A 14,586-nucleotide genomic window follows, 5' to 3' on the forward strand; every position below is an offset into this window, starting at 1 on the left:
ATAAAATATAAAAAGATGTGGTCAGCAATTATGGTATTTTAAACTTTGCAAAATATAACAGATACTTTAAATGCTATTGCAACTTATCAGTATTAACTTCATGTTCTTAGCAAGCCTAGAAAAATCTGATGACATATTTTGAAATACAGGACCATTCAAGTTAGCCCAAGTCCCTGACCACCTCTTCATTTTCTTTTTTTTTTTTTTTAAACATTTTTAAGATGAGCACAACCAATCAAAATGTTCCAAAACATTTCTAGCTATGGAAAAGATCCCTTAAGTCTAGGTAATTTTTGATTAATAAAATGCCACATACTAGATTTAGCTGTTAATGTAAAATCAAGGGGTTGGATGAAAAAACGAACCGCAAAAATCCCAGGCTACATATCTTGGTGCGAGGAGGTGACTGGGAGACAAAGAGGTTGGGAAGTGTAGCATATCACAGGTTCTGCAAATGTATAAAATATTCCTACATAACTGGTCACAAGACCCCAACTTCACCTTGCAAATCATTAAATGTAGACCAGATTGATAAATGTAGATCAGACAGATCACGCTGCTAATGGGACACCTTTTCCCCCTCTGGCTGACAAGGTCACTACCTTCAACAAGTGTTTTATTAGAGTTTTCCTGTGCCCTAGACCTGCTTTTTAACAAGAGCAAAACAGCCACTTTCTAGATGCAGTTGATTTGGAGAGCAAATTCTATTCAGTATGGTTGAATTTTGTCACCGGGCCATGACTTTTGGGTTCTTGATAATGCATATTGACCAGCAAATGTCTGTTTCCAGAAGTCCTGCTCCATTAATCTAGGATAGCCACGAATAGGAGGTCAAAATCCCCTGTACAATCGAAAGTCTTTGACCGTCAAATAATTGAGAAAGCCATGGGAAGTGAATCCCGTTCAGTGAACGCGACTGAGGGAAACCCAACAGTGTGGCGTTTAAAAAGACATTAAGACCTGTGAAGTGCAGCAGGCGAAGGTGTTTGTGAAAGGCCATAGTGAACCCGACTGAGGGAGGCCAAAGAACAGAGTAAACCCGACAGAGGGAGGCCAACAGTCAAGAGGGGATCTAGGGTGAAAAGCCACCACCTAAAGACTGGTGAATATAAAAAGGAGAAAATGTGTGAGCAAGAGACATAGTGAGCCCGATGGAGGGGGGCTGGAATTTCGAGAGGGGTCTGAGCCCGGAAGAGGGGGATCCAGGGGTGAACCATCACCCCCCTAAGTACCATAATAAAGGAACATTCTTTTTGTTATATTGAATACATCAGGTGTTCAAGGGAGAGAGACTTTTTGGCTTAAAAAGAGACTTAACCATCAAAGGACCTGCAGCTGAAAATTGAACCGTCAGCTCATGCTGGGAAAGCTTGAGCGTGTGCTGTGCTCAGAAGTGCCCTCTTATCCCGTGCTCAAAACGTGGGGAAGGGAGATACCCTGGCTAACACATCCCGACATATTATTTGAGAACACTTCTTTCTTACTCTTACGTCCCATCCCCTTTCCTCCATACTGCATGGGCGTCCCTTCCTAGGGACGGGAGACCGAACCTTTTTCACCCTAAAAAAACCCTTTTTGCACTTTAAATTTAGAGGTGCGCGGGGGTGCGGCACTGGGAGCATGCGCTACCCTGACTCTGCCCACCGGCGCCACACCTCAGTCCCCTTTTCCGAGTCGATGGGAACGAGCCGATTTCACCAGCGCTCCTCGGTTTGGCCCTGCCATGTAATTCCATGCGCTCTTCCCTGGATTCTTCTTCTATCTTTGTCTTTTCCTTGTCATTCAGGTACTTGATTCTCCAGCGGCACACTCCTCCCCGGCGCATGCCGACTTCACAGGGTTTCAGCAGGTGTCCAACCTGCGAGGCGCTCTTCCCTACGTCTGAACCCCACGCTCTTTTCCTCCACTGCCTTAGCCCCGACCACAACTGGGAAGGTTGTACCGCGTGCGACGCACTGACTCCACGCACATTGAAGAACAGACTAGCTCGGTGGCGGGAGCTCTTCGAAAGGTCGCCTCCAGAGGACTTGAACGAACTTCGTCAGAGATCGAGGCCAAAGGAGGGCCACTATTTTCCATTGCACCCAGTAAGGGCGACTCCTTCCAGAGGAAACACCAGAGCGGGTGGAACCTCTCGTGTTCTGGTACAAGCCCACACACCCAGGTTAGTCCAGCTACCGGCCTCACGGCCGAGGGATCATCAGTTCCTTCCGGAATCAGTACGGAGGACAGCAAGGTTCTTTTACCGGGTGTACATCCGAGGGGCTATGCCCTAGTACCGGCTCAATGTCTGAGGGGGCGCCTGCATGCAGCACTACTGGCGATACCACCGAGGGCAATATGCCTTCCAGGCCTAGACCTGAGGTGCAGGGTAGGTCTCTCGCTCCACTACCAAGAGTCTTGGAGGAGGTCGGGCCCAGGGAGCCATGCACCGCAACTTTGGCACGTGACATGCAGCTCGACAAAATAGTCTCCGGGCCAGACAACATGGTCGCTCGTCCGATGCCACTCCTAGGAACAGAGCAGGCGGGTGAATGAGTTTTAAGGTGGGACTGGTGTAAACCAGGTACATGGCCTACAGTTTATCCATCAGCGGCGCAGTGCAGGTTTCCCCAGCAACCTAGGCAGAGTGCGCTCTGGCCCCAGCAGCCCCCAGCCACTCCGTTAATATCTCCTGCCACCTCTTCAGCCTCCAAAGACAGGTTCTTCGAAAGGTTCCTGGCGCTGATGCGAACCCCCCATATGGGGGCCATCCCTCGGGATGCAGTCAGGGACTTGCTCCCTCCGGTCACCCGACCAGCACCCATAGTCATTCCTCCCATGGGTCCGGCGCCACAGGCCCCAGCGCAGCCCCTGCTGGCCCATTTGATTCCAACTCCCCTGCCTCCCACAGTTCAGTCGGTTTCGGTTCCACAACAGCCTCCGCAGCAGCTTCCAGCTCCGGTCCCCACACCACAGCCCAGGGTGCCCAGCACTCCTCCACCTGCTCCGGACCAGCCAGACACTCTGGTGGACACAGACGAGAAGGACCCTGACACGCTCTTGTCAGCGCAGACCTTCCACGACAGGCTTGCAGGTTTGGCAGAATATTTGGGTCTTCCTCAGCCCAAGGTAGAGAAACCCGAGGAGGGCGTCTTGGCAGAAGTCCTCACCCGATGACCCCCTACCAAAACGGGAATCCCGATGCAGAAAGTCGTTGTGTCCTTGGCCAAAAAGGGGTGGCTCAAGCCGCACTCGGCCAGACCTGTCAATAAGCGCCTGGCTGCCAAGTATAGACAGGTGGCGGGGGATCCACTCTTGCTGTCGGCGCACCCTCAGCTGCATTCTTCAGTGATTGCTGCATCATCAATCTACTCTAAGCCCTAGTCGTCCACGGCCACCTCGTCCTCGGCACTGCTAGGCAAGGAGGAGAAGATCTTGGAGGCGTACGGGAAGAATCTCCAACACCTCCTTGCACCTGCGTCAATCCAACGCAGCCAAGCTGGCAGCCGCTAATCAGAGGCTCTGGCGGGAAATAGCGGACTTCCTTCCAGAACTTCCGGTTCACAGCCATGGACGTTTCAAGGCGGGTCTAGGCGAAGCCAAGCTGGTTGAGCAGGACATCCTTGAGTCCACCGTGACCCACATCGATACCTCTGGCCGGACCATCTGCATCAACACGGACATGAGAAGGATGGCCTGGCTTCGGGCTACTAAATTTAACCCAGATGTCCAGGAACGTACATTGGACCTTCCTCTCTAGGGTACTGACCTCTTCCACTCTACCACCGACGAGGAATTAGATACAAAAAAAAAAAAGCTCGCAAACTGCAAAGTTATCTATCCTAACGAAGGCCACGCCCAAGGCATACACCCAGTCGCATTAACGTTCCGACAGGGGGCGGTAGTTCGGCGGGGTCCTGGGCTTCAAGGAGCAGAGGTGGCGACAACCTGACCCTTCGCCCAGTCAGCACCGGCGCAAGCACCAAAAGGGGAAGGGGTAGCAAGGGCTTCTTCCAGTGCCCCTCCTCAGCAGCAGCCTCAGAAGGAAAGAAAACATGATGCGTCCCTTCGGGTCCACGCGTCTCCAGTGGGGGCAGGCTTGCCTTTCACGTGCAATTTTGGTTCATTAACTTCATGGATGCCTGAATCCTCTGTAGTATTCTCGGGGTACCGCCTACCGGTCCCGTCTCCTCCTCCTTCCTCCCCCACACTCCCTCTGTTGGCCGAGATCCGGTCGCTCGTCGAGAGCCAGGCAGTGGAAGAAGTCCCAGCCTCCCAGAGAGGATTGGGCTTCTATTACAGGATTTTCGCCATACAAAAGAAGAACCAGACAGGCCTGAGAATTTTATTCGACCTATCCACCCTCAACCTCTCCCTCCCTCCCTCTTCAGAAATTCAAGATGTTAACGCCAGCACTCTTTGCGGAGACACTAGACCGGGGAGACTGGATGTGCTCCCTGGATCTGAAGGACGCCCCATCTACACGTCCCGATTTGGCAGCCACATCGCTCCTTCCTGCGCTTCAAGATCATGGGCTGCCATTTCCAGTACAAGATGCTACCCTTTGGCCTCAACTCAGCCCCCATGGTATTTACCAGACTCATGAATGCGGTGGCAGCCCTCCTCATGGCCCAGGGCCACCATGTCTACCCGTACCTGGATGACTCGCTCGTCAGGGCGAGATCTAAGGAGGAGGTTTACCCACACTTCCTCCGCACTATGAGCACTCTCCACGACCTGGGGTTTATGATCAACCTCAACAAGTCGCAGCTGCAGCCTACACAGAGCCTCACCTTCCGGGACCTTATCTGGGATACGAGCTCTAAGAGGGTCTTTCCCTCGGAGGACAAGATTACCACCATCAAGACAGCCACTACGCACTTCCTTACCAGAGCAGTGACCTCGGCCAGGTGGTACAAACCCTTACTAGGTATCATGGCAGGGGTCCTTGTGGCTGTGCCGCACACGGGACTCCGGATGAGGTGATTTCAGCTGCACTTCTCAGCCTCATGGAATCAGGAGAGGGGCTCCCAAGCAGAGCTTATCAGCATACCTCCTCATCTTCACCCGGACCTCTAATGGTGGTCCAGGGACTGCAACTTGCGCATGGCAGGCCCTTCCGGCAGCCGGCCCCGCAGATCACTATCACTACGGACTCCTTCTTGGGGGGCCACCCGGACAGCCACACCAGACAGAAGTAGGAATCACATATCAACTGGATGGAGCTCAGGCCATCTGGTTAACTCTCAGGGCTTTCCTTGCTCTCATTGGGGGCAAGTCTGTCCTTATCCAGGCCGACAACTCCACCAGCATGTACTAGGTCAACAAGTAGGGGGGTACCAGGTCCCCTCTGCTGTGCAGCCTAGAGGACAGTATGTGGGAATGGGCCCTGGAGAACAACATCTACCTCACGGCCATCCACCTCCTGGGGGAGGCCAACTTGGAAGCAGACAGACTCAGCAGACTGGGAGCAGATAATTACGAATGGCAATTGAATGACCAGGTACTGCAGGTGGTCTTCAACACATGGGGCCACCCCCAGGTGGATCTATTTGCCTCCTGGAAGAACAGGAAGTGCCATCAGTGTGTGCCTCGGCAGGGCCAGGGCCTTGGCTCGCTGGGTGACACATTGCAGATCCGGTGGGAAGGCATGACAGCCTATGCCTTTCCTCCAACACCCCTCATCCACAAGGTAATTCGTAAAATAAAGGAAGCTTGTCACTTCAGCATCATTCTGATAGCTCCACAGTGGCCGGCGAGACTGTGGTTCTCCGAACTGCCCAGCCTCACGGACAGACCACCCATTCCCCTTCCGCTGGGTCCAGCACCTCTCTCGTCCCAGCAGGGGGGCAGGGTCCTCCACCCCGCACAAGTTAGCCCTCGCAATGTGCTTCCTGAGCAGGTCACCCTCAGGCATCTGAGCCTCTCCCAGAGTAACTTAGAGATCATACAGGGTGCCCGGAACAAGGCTACCAGGAGCCAATACACAAGTAAATGGACTAGGTTCTGTCATTGGGCAGAATCGAAGGAGATTGACCCCCCTTACGTGCACTCTGGAGGATGTGCTCTCCTTTTCGGCACACCTGGCGCACTCAGGTGTACAGGTGTCCACCTGTTGCACCTTTCTGGCAGCCATAGGGGCATACCGATATTCAGAAGAGGAAGTCTTCTCTTCCTCCAACCCAATAGTCAAGAAACAACTGGTGGGCTTGCCCAAGCTCTACCCCGCCCATCAAGAGGCCACACCCTGTGTGGGACCTCAATGTGGTGTTGGGCGCCTTGGCACACAAGCCATTTGAGCCAATGGTGCGCGGACATCAGGCTGGTCACCATTAAGACAACCTTGTTGGTGGGCCTCACCTCCGCTTGCAGAGTCAGCAAGATCCAGGCTCTGGTGGCTTCAGAGCCCTATACCACGTTCCATAGGCATAAGGTGGTCCTGCGGACACACCCGGCGTTCCTACCTAAGGTACCATTGGCTTTCCATCTTAACGAGGAAATAGTCTTGCCTACGTTTTTTGCTGACCGAGGCTCAGAGTCTTGCACTGTCTGCACGCCAGGCTTGCTCAAAAATTTTATCTGGACAGGACCAAGGGCTTCTGCAAGTCAGGCGCACTCTTTGTTATCTTCAAGGGCTCCAGGGCTGGGTATCAGGCAACCAAGGCTTCTATTGCACAGTGGATGGTTGCCGCCATCAAGGAGGCGTACGACGGGCAGCACAACCCCCTGCCAGCTAACATGCACGCTCACGCTGTCAGAGCAAAGGCCACGGCTATCGCCTTCCAGCGGCAGGTGCCGTGGTAGGTCATAAGCAGGACGGCCACCTGGGCCACCAATTCGGCTTTCTGCAAGCATTACTGTTTGGACGCCGGTTCTAGGTCAGACACGGCCTTTGGACAGGCGGTTCTAAGGAACCTGTTTGCTTAAGGAGGGTCCACTCTCCACCATGGGGCTACATTTAGTTGTAATCGGCCATGCAGTATGGAGGAAAGGGGACGAGACGTAAGAGTAATGACAAGTTACTCACCGTAGTGACCAAGTAGTCCTTAGTCGCCTTTCCTCAATACGTCCCACCCCCTCCTAATAATACTGGTGTCATTAGGCAATGTTAATTATTGTTGACGCGTCAATGGGGACTGAGGTGTGGCACCGGTGGGCGGAGTCAGGGTATCGTATGCTCCCAGGGCTGCACCCCCACGCGCCTCTAAATTTAAAGGGGAAGAAGGTTTTTTCTTTTGAAAAAGGTTCAGTTTCCTGTCCCTATGGGCGTCACGCATTATGGAGGAAAGGGGACTACGTTAGTCAATATGGTGAATAACTTGTAATTTATTGCAAACCTTACCCTACACTATTCCTATATTATTTGTAAGGACTGGCAATAGGTTTTTCTTAGTATAAGCCCTTTTACTTTGACATACGCCACAAGGACTGCCTTATTTTTCATTTGATGGTCGAAGCTTGCTCCCATCTTAGATTTAGGTTAGATTACGCGTTTTTCGAACCTGCATAGGCGTTTTTCGAACCTGCATATCGTTTAAATAAACACCCTAGAATCATGATCACTTGTGTCTGTCTTTACTGTTGATATTTTATTTCTATTTCGCTCGTACACAAGTGTTTCAGAGCACGACAAGGCAAGGGAGGATGTCAGTGACTACATAACAGAGGGGAACAGGGGAGAACAAAACAACAATCTTACTAGGCCCAGTGACATTGAGAACGCGCAAGTGAATGGGAGCGGGTGAGGGGAAAAGTGCATGGAAGGGTGGAGAAGTGGAAAGTGCGGAGCAAAGGAGAAACAGATAAATAATAATAAATAAATAATAATGCCAACAAACAGTGGTAGTGCAGCCAGCAAGTGGCAAGTGCAGGGTTTAAGGCAGCAGACTGGGTAGGTCTGGTAAGTGCAGGAAGAAAAAGGGGGAGGGGGGACTGTACGGGTACAGATACAGACCCCAGTGCAAGGGGTGGCCATCAGACAGTGCGGGAGGGTGGCAGGGTGAGCAGGTACCTGGGCCCGGAGGACAGAGGGTGGCCAGGTGCAAGGTGCCAAGAGAGATAGATCAGAAGGGGAGAGGGGGAGCAAAGGCAGAAGCAAAGAGGAAGGTCTTGAGGTGCTTCTGGAACCAGAGATAGTTCTCGTCAGGTTTTAAGAATGGCAGGGAGGCTGTTCCAGAGGGAGGCCCCAGCAGAAGACAGATCTACCCCCAACTCGTTTCTTTGAAAAACGACGGACCCTGAGGGAGTTAGAGGTAGAAGAGCGAAGAGCTCGAAAGGGGAGGCATTTGCGGAGGGATAGCTTAAGGTATTTTGGACCCAGGTCCCATAAAGCCTTGTGGACAATGCAGGGGGTTTTTAATTTAATCCTTGCATCCACTGGGAGCCAATGGAGAGAATTCAGAGCTGGAGAGATACGATGCCAGGGCTTGAGGCCAAGGACAAGTCTGGCAGTCCTGTTCTGGATTAGTTGCAGAGGGTAGATTTAGAAAGAGGCTGTTACAACAGTCCAACCTAGATAGAACCAGAGCTTGGGAGACCATGAGTTTCTGGGGGAAGGAGAGGAAAGGCAGAGTACCTCTGAGGAGGTGCAGTAGGAAGTTTGACTTTTTAGAGACATCAGAGATGTGGGCAGAGATGGAAAGTGTGTAGTCAAAGATGACCCCAAGGTTCTTAGCCTCGCAGGTGGGGGCAGGAGGAGGGCCAAGTGAGGCCGGCCAGAAAGGTTGATGAAGGTGTGCCGATGAGGAGGATCTCCGTCCTGCTGGCATTCAGACAAAGATTATTGGAGGAACACCTTTCTTAAATGGCAGTTAGACAGTCCAAGATGAGAGAGGGAGAGGAGGTGGCCGAGGGCAGCCTGAAAATGAGTTGTCTCGTCAGCGTAACACCGGAAATTTGAGCAGGAAATGGCAATGCAGTGGGCAAGAGTTGTTATTGGTTGAAAAGCCAGGGAGGTTAGACCCCTGAGGAATACCACAGGCAGAGAGGAAGATAGATGATAAGAAGGACCCAAGCTATACCTGGGAAGGTCGATCAGAGAGGAAAGAGGTCAGCCAGGCCAGAGCCTGATCAGTGATACCCAGGTTATCACGGAGACGGTTGAGCAAGATAGTATGGTTGACCACCATGAGTTCCTTACACGATACAGAAAGTGTTTTATGTATTGGAAAAAAACACTTGTGTATTCCGAAAAACACATATCAACTATGACTGATGTGGCTGTCGAGGAATTCAGACAAGATACAATATTTGCAGATGGAAGGAACAAGTTACTTAACCTGTAACTGTTGTTCTCCAGCATGGGTCTGTCATGGATTCACATGCTCATGAATAAAGAATACATAGCAGTACATACATACACAACCACGGGAGGTGGCAAGGCTCAACAGAAGCAATTACCTCGGGAACAGGCTCACCTTCAAGTGAACAGGTTGCATATCACTGCTTGGCCGATCCTGGACTCCTCTCTGGAATCCCTGTCGACGCAGTAGAAGCTTGTGAAGGTGTGCGTAGAGCTCAACATAGCAGCCCTGCAGATGTCCAGCAAGGACACCCCAGACAGGAACGCTGTCGTCACAGTGATTGCTCTGGTGGAATGGGCTCTCGGATCGCCTGGCAGTGGTCGTTTTGCCAACCGGTGACAGTGAGTGATACAGCAGGAGAGCCACCTGGAGATGGAAGCCTTGGACAAAGCTTTCCCATGGTTCACAGGACCAAAGTTCACGAAAAGTTGAGACGTCTTCCGGAAACTCTTTGCGCGTGCCAAATAGAACTTCAAAGCACGTGCCACATCCAGCAATTGCAAAGTTCTTTCAGCCGACGACCAAGGTGTCGAGAACACACAGGCAACACCATCGGTTCGTTGAGGTGGAATTCCAATGGAACCTTCGGCATGAAGGAGGGGTGCGCTCGCAGCTCCACCCTCGTCTCGTGGAAAGTCAGATAAAGCCGCTTGCACGACAGGGCCTGGATCTCACCTACCCTCCTGGCAGAGGTGATGGCCACGAGAAAAGCCGCTTTCCACAAAAGGAACTTGAGAGGAGCTTCATGCATAGGCTCGAAGGGCCTCCCCCACCCCCCATGAGCCTCGTCAGTACCATGTGGAGTTCCCACGCCGGGGCTGGCACCTTCACTGGTGGGAACGATCGAAACAGTCCTTTGATTAACTCCTTGACTAGACAGTGTGAATGAAGAGAAGACCGTCCCGGAAAACCTGGTGAAGCGGGAGATAGCCGCCAGATGCACTATGTTGGAGCATTCGCGAGCCCCGCCTTGGCCAAAGACAACAAGTACGGAAGGATCTGAGGGGCCGTGACCCTCAGAGGGTTGATCTGCATCCAGCACCAAGTTGCAAAACGCTTCCACTTGTGCCCATAGCACTTAAGAGTCAACAACAGTCTGCCGGCATCTCGTACCCACCGAACTCTAAGGCTGCAGGAGGCAGGCCTTCAGGTTCAGCGATCCTGGGTCGTAAAGGAGGATTTCACCTCCTTCTCTGGCAAGGAGATGCCCGTCCACTGGCAGCTTGACTGCGGGTGACGTGGACAGGCCAATAAGGCCCGGGTACCAAATTTGCCTCGGCCACGCTGGGGCGACGAGCATCATCCTGCATTGGCACTGTTTGAGTGGATTGATAACTCGCAGCTGGAGAGGCAACGGCGGGAACACGTACTGGAACAGGCCTTGCCACAGGAAGGACAACGCATCCCCCATGCTCCCCAGCTAGTGGAACCTGCTGGCGAATCTCTAGCATTTTGAGTTTGTCCCTGTCGCAAACAGATCGATCTGGGGTCTGCCCCACCTGAGGACGAGGTTGTCCACATGATCCTACCGAAGCTCCCACTCGTGGCAAGAGCGCTGCTCCCTGCTGAGGGAGTCAGCGATAGTGTTGTTGACTCCCACCAGGTGAAAAGGAATGAGAAACATCCCCTGGGCGACGGCCCAGTACCGCAAGTCCTGCGCCTCTCTGGAGAGCGCTGGAGATCTGGTGCCCTCCTTCTTCCTGATGTAGAACATTGTGATGGTATTGTCCATGAAGACCCTCACCCACCTTGCCCTTGAGTGACGGAAGGAAGGACTTGGCCAAGAACACTTCTCGTAGCTCAAGGACATTGATGTGGAGATCCCTCTCCTCCGGTAGCCACAGGCCTCTGGCAAGGAGACATCCAGTGTGGGCTTCCCAGGCCTCCAGGGAAGTGTCAGTGGTGACCGTCTCTTGGTACGGGAGACTCTGGAAATCCGTGCTCCCATCACCTTATCGCACAACGGAACTCCCCGTCGAGCACAATCCTGTCTGCGAAGCTTCCAGACACCTGGACCCACCGCGTGTCCAGGAATTACTGAAGGGGCCGCATCCGCAACCTGCAGAGCCTGATCAGGTATATACACAACGACAAAATGTACCGTGGTGATCTTCAGTGCCAACAGCCGTAACACCATGCCCAAAATGGCCACTATTTTCTCTTCTGAGTGGGCCGTCAGGCAGGAGACCCTGTTGAGCCTGGACGCCAGGAACAGCACGTTCTGCGATGGAATCAAGCAGGACTTTGGATAGTTCAACGAGAACCCCAGATTAGTCAGCAGCCGAAAAGGTCCTATCCGTGTGTTCGACAGCGATTTCCCTTGACTTGGCCCGAATGATCCAGTCGTCGAGGTATGGGTACACACGTATCCCTTGCAGACGTAGATGGGCCGCCACTGGTGCCATGCACTTCGTAAACTGGTAGTGCTTTCCATGTACGATGAAGCACAGGAACTTCCGATGCTACTCGTGAATGGGGACGTGGAAGTAAGCGTCCCCTAGGTCCAGCAACGTCAGGAAGTCGCCTTCCTCCAGTTGGCTGAGCACGCGTTGCAACGTGACCATCCTGAATGTTTGGGACTTGAGGAACATGTTTAGACGCTGCAGGTCTAGAGTGGGCTTCCAGCCCCGGTCTTGTTCTTTACCAAGAAGTATCTGGAGTAGAATCCGGAGTCGCTTTGGAACCAGCTCTATCACCCCTTTTCTTAGCATGGCCCGCATTTCCTGCAGGAGCGCAGGGATGTGCTGTTCCTGCTGAGCCACCGGTGGTATCCGCGGACACTTCTGCTGGAACTCTAGAGTGTGTCCGTGGGCAAGAGCATCCAGCACCCATCGGTCGGTAGAGATCTTTTCCCACTCGCTGATGAAACCCACCACCCGGCCTCCCAATGGAGTGCATGGGTGGGGGCCCGACATCCTGGCCGGTTCAATCCTGCTTCGGGACCTGCGTGCAGCCTTGGGAGTGACAGCGCACACCTCTGAAAGCCTTGGAACGACCGATGGAAGCCCCCTGGGTCGTGGAATGGGAGGGTTGGCGGTACGAGGACGAAACCCCACCAAAAACATTCGACAATCTTCCACATTTTCCCCCTTGGGGCACAAAAGGAATGGCGATGTTACTGGAGCATCAACTGCCTTCCCAAAAAGACTGTCCCCAAACAACATGTCCAGGACCCTTGTCTGGACTTCCTGCCGAAAGTTGGTAGTTTTCAACTAGCCACGACGACAGAGGCAGACACCGTTCCCCATCTGTCAGAACCCGGTGTCTACGACATACAGGGCCACGCTGATGGCATTGTCCGATGCCACCTCACCCTCCTGGAGGATCTCCAGCACCTCAACCTGCTTATCGTCTGGGAGCAATTCCAGCAGCGCGGCCATCTTATACCACAGCTTCCTGTCGTATCTGGCCAGGATCGCAAGAGCATTTGCTGCCTTGACCGTTGTCGCCGAGTATATCACCTTCCTACCCATGGTGTCCAACTTCTTCCCATCACTGTCCTGAGGCTGAAGACTATGGATTTGAGGACTTCTCCTTTGCAGCCACCAAGACCACACTTGAACGTGTGGTAAAAATCTGAAGATGGCTGCCAGAGGAGGGGCTTAGGGAGATGGCAGTCATTGGCTCGGGCAGTATGGCCCAGAGCTCAGTGATTGGTTTATATGAGAAAGACAGTTTGTAAGTGAAACAGTTTTTTCTTTTACGGTGGATTCCCGGCCTGACGACGGGGAATATTCATGAGCATGTGAATCCATGCCAGACCCCATGCTGGAGAATAACAGCAACTAAAAGATTTTTAAAAAATTATTTTTATTTGCATTTCATCAACAAAAGACAACACAACTGGCCATTTGCAGCAAGAAGGAGCACAAGAGCATGCAATAGAATATTCTTAATTCGTGTACAATGTGACTTCAAGGGTTAAATATTCATGGAAATCACTCTGTGGCCCTGCATCAATAATATTGTGTGCTTGCATCTCAAGATTGTTGTGATTATTTGGCTACATTTTTTATTTGTAAGATTGACAAACTACAGGATCTTATCTCGATTGATTGTGGTCTCTCGGCCGGCAGGTTTGTTTCCCTTGTTGCGACCCCGCTGGGGACTATGCCCTCTACTGCTGCTTTGGGGGACTCTTTTCCGCTTTTTACGGACATTGATGTTATTACTGCTGTCACTAGTATGAACTCTGCTTCTCCTGCAGATGCTCTTCCGCTGTCTGTGGTGAAGGATATTCTCCCTCAGATTCTACTTCATTTGACATCTGCAGTGAATCTTTCGTGCTCTACGGTGTTTATTCCTCCTGTGTTTAAATATGCAACTGTGATCCCCTATTGAAGACGCCGGCTCTCAAACCTTTATTCCTTGCTAATTTTCGCCCAATCTCTCTTCTGCTTTTTAATATGAAGCTTCTTGAATCTTTGGTGTTCCCACTGCTGGTGAGGGTCTGTGAGTCTACATCTGTGCTTGATGCTTTCCAGTCGGGTTTCTGACCCCGGCCAGGGCACCGAGACAGTTCTGGTCTCAGTGCTCGATGATCTTACGCTTATTGCTGATCAGGTTGGAGTAGTGATCTTGTTAGATCTGCCTGCCGCCTTTGATATTATCAACCACTCCATCCTGATCAGCCGGTTAGCATGTCGGGTCCGGTCGTCGCCTGGCTTCACTCCTTCCTGTCTGATCGTTCACAGCGTCATTTGCTCCAACCTTTTCTTTCTGCGGTCTCGGCTCTGATGTGTGGTGTTCCGCAAGGCTCAGCCCAGTCTCCCACTCTTTTCAATATTTACATTCAGCCTCTGATCGCTCTCATCCACAGCCATGGCTCTAGATGCTACTCGTATGCTGATGACACGCAGATCTAGGTTAGGCCGGACCTCCTTTACCCCGCCATGCCACTCAGCTGGGAGACTGCTCGTCTGCTGTGGGCTGCTGGATGAGTGAAAACTGGCTTAAACTAAATAGACACAAGACAGGGGTTATGGTTTTGGGCTCTTTATCTGCTTCTTTCTGGACACCTGCTTTTTGGCCTTCTTCCTTTGGTCCCTTGCCTGCTATTTCTCCAGTGGTCAAGAACTTAGGTGTCAAGCTATCTGCTTCTTTGTCCATGATCCCCCAAGGTTGGTGCGGTCTGCCAAGCTGGACAATTTCAATTGAAAATTCTTAGGCAGGTCCTCCACTTCATCCCTGCTCACCTGCGAGCTCCAGTGGTCTCTTCCTTATTCCTTAGCAAGATTGACTCCTGTAACTCCTTATATTTGGCTCAGCCAGACTACTTTATATGGCGCCTGCAGGTTCTCCA

General features: G+C 52.1%; 1 protein-coding gene across 4 annotated transcripts in view; it reads right to left on the reverse strand.

The window, feature by feature from the left end:
- Window positions 1-14,586, reverse strand: part of CUX1 (cut like homeobox 1) — a 2,307,153-nt gene that overhangs the window by 552,885 nt on the left and 1,739,682 nt on the right. The window lies entirely within an intron of this gene.

This window comes from Ambystoma mexicanum, chromosome 9 (genome assembly GCF_040938575.1).
Source record: "Ambystoma mexicanum isolate Mex_15411 chromosome 9, UKY_AmexF1_1, whole genome shotgun sequence".
In the NCBI taxonomy this organism is placed as follows: Eukaryota; Metazoa; Chordata; class Amphibia; order Caudata; family Ambystomatidae; genus Ambystoma; species Ambystoma mexicanum.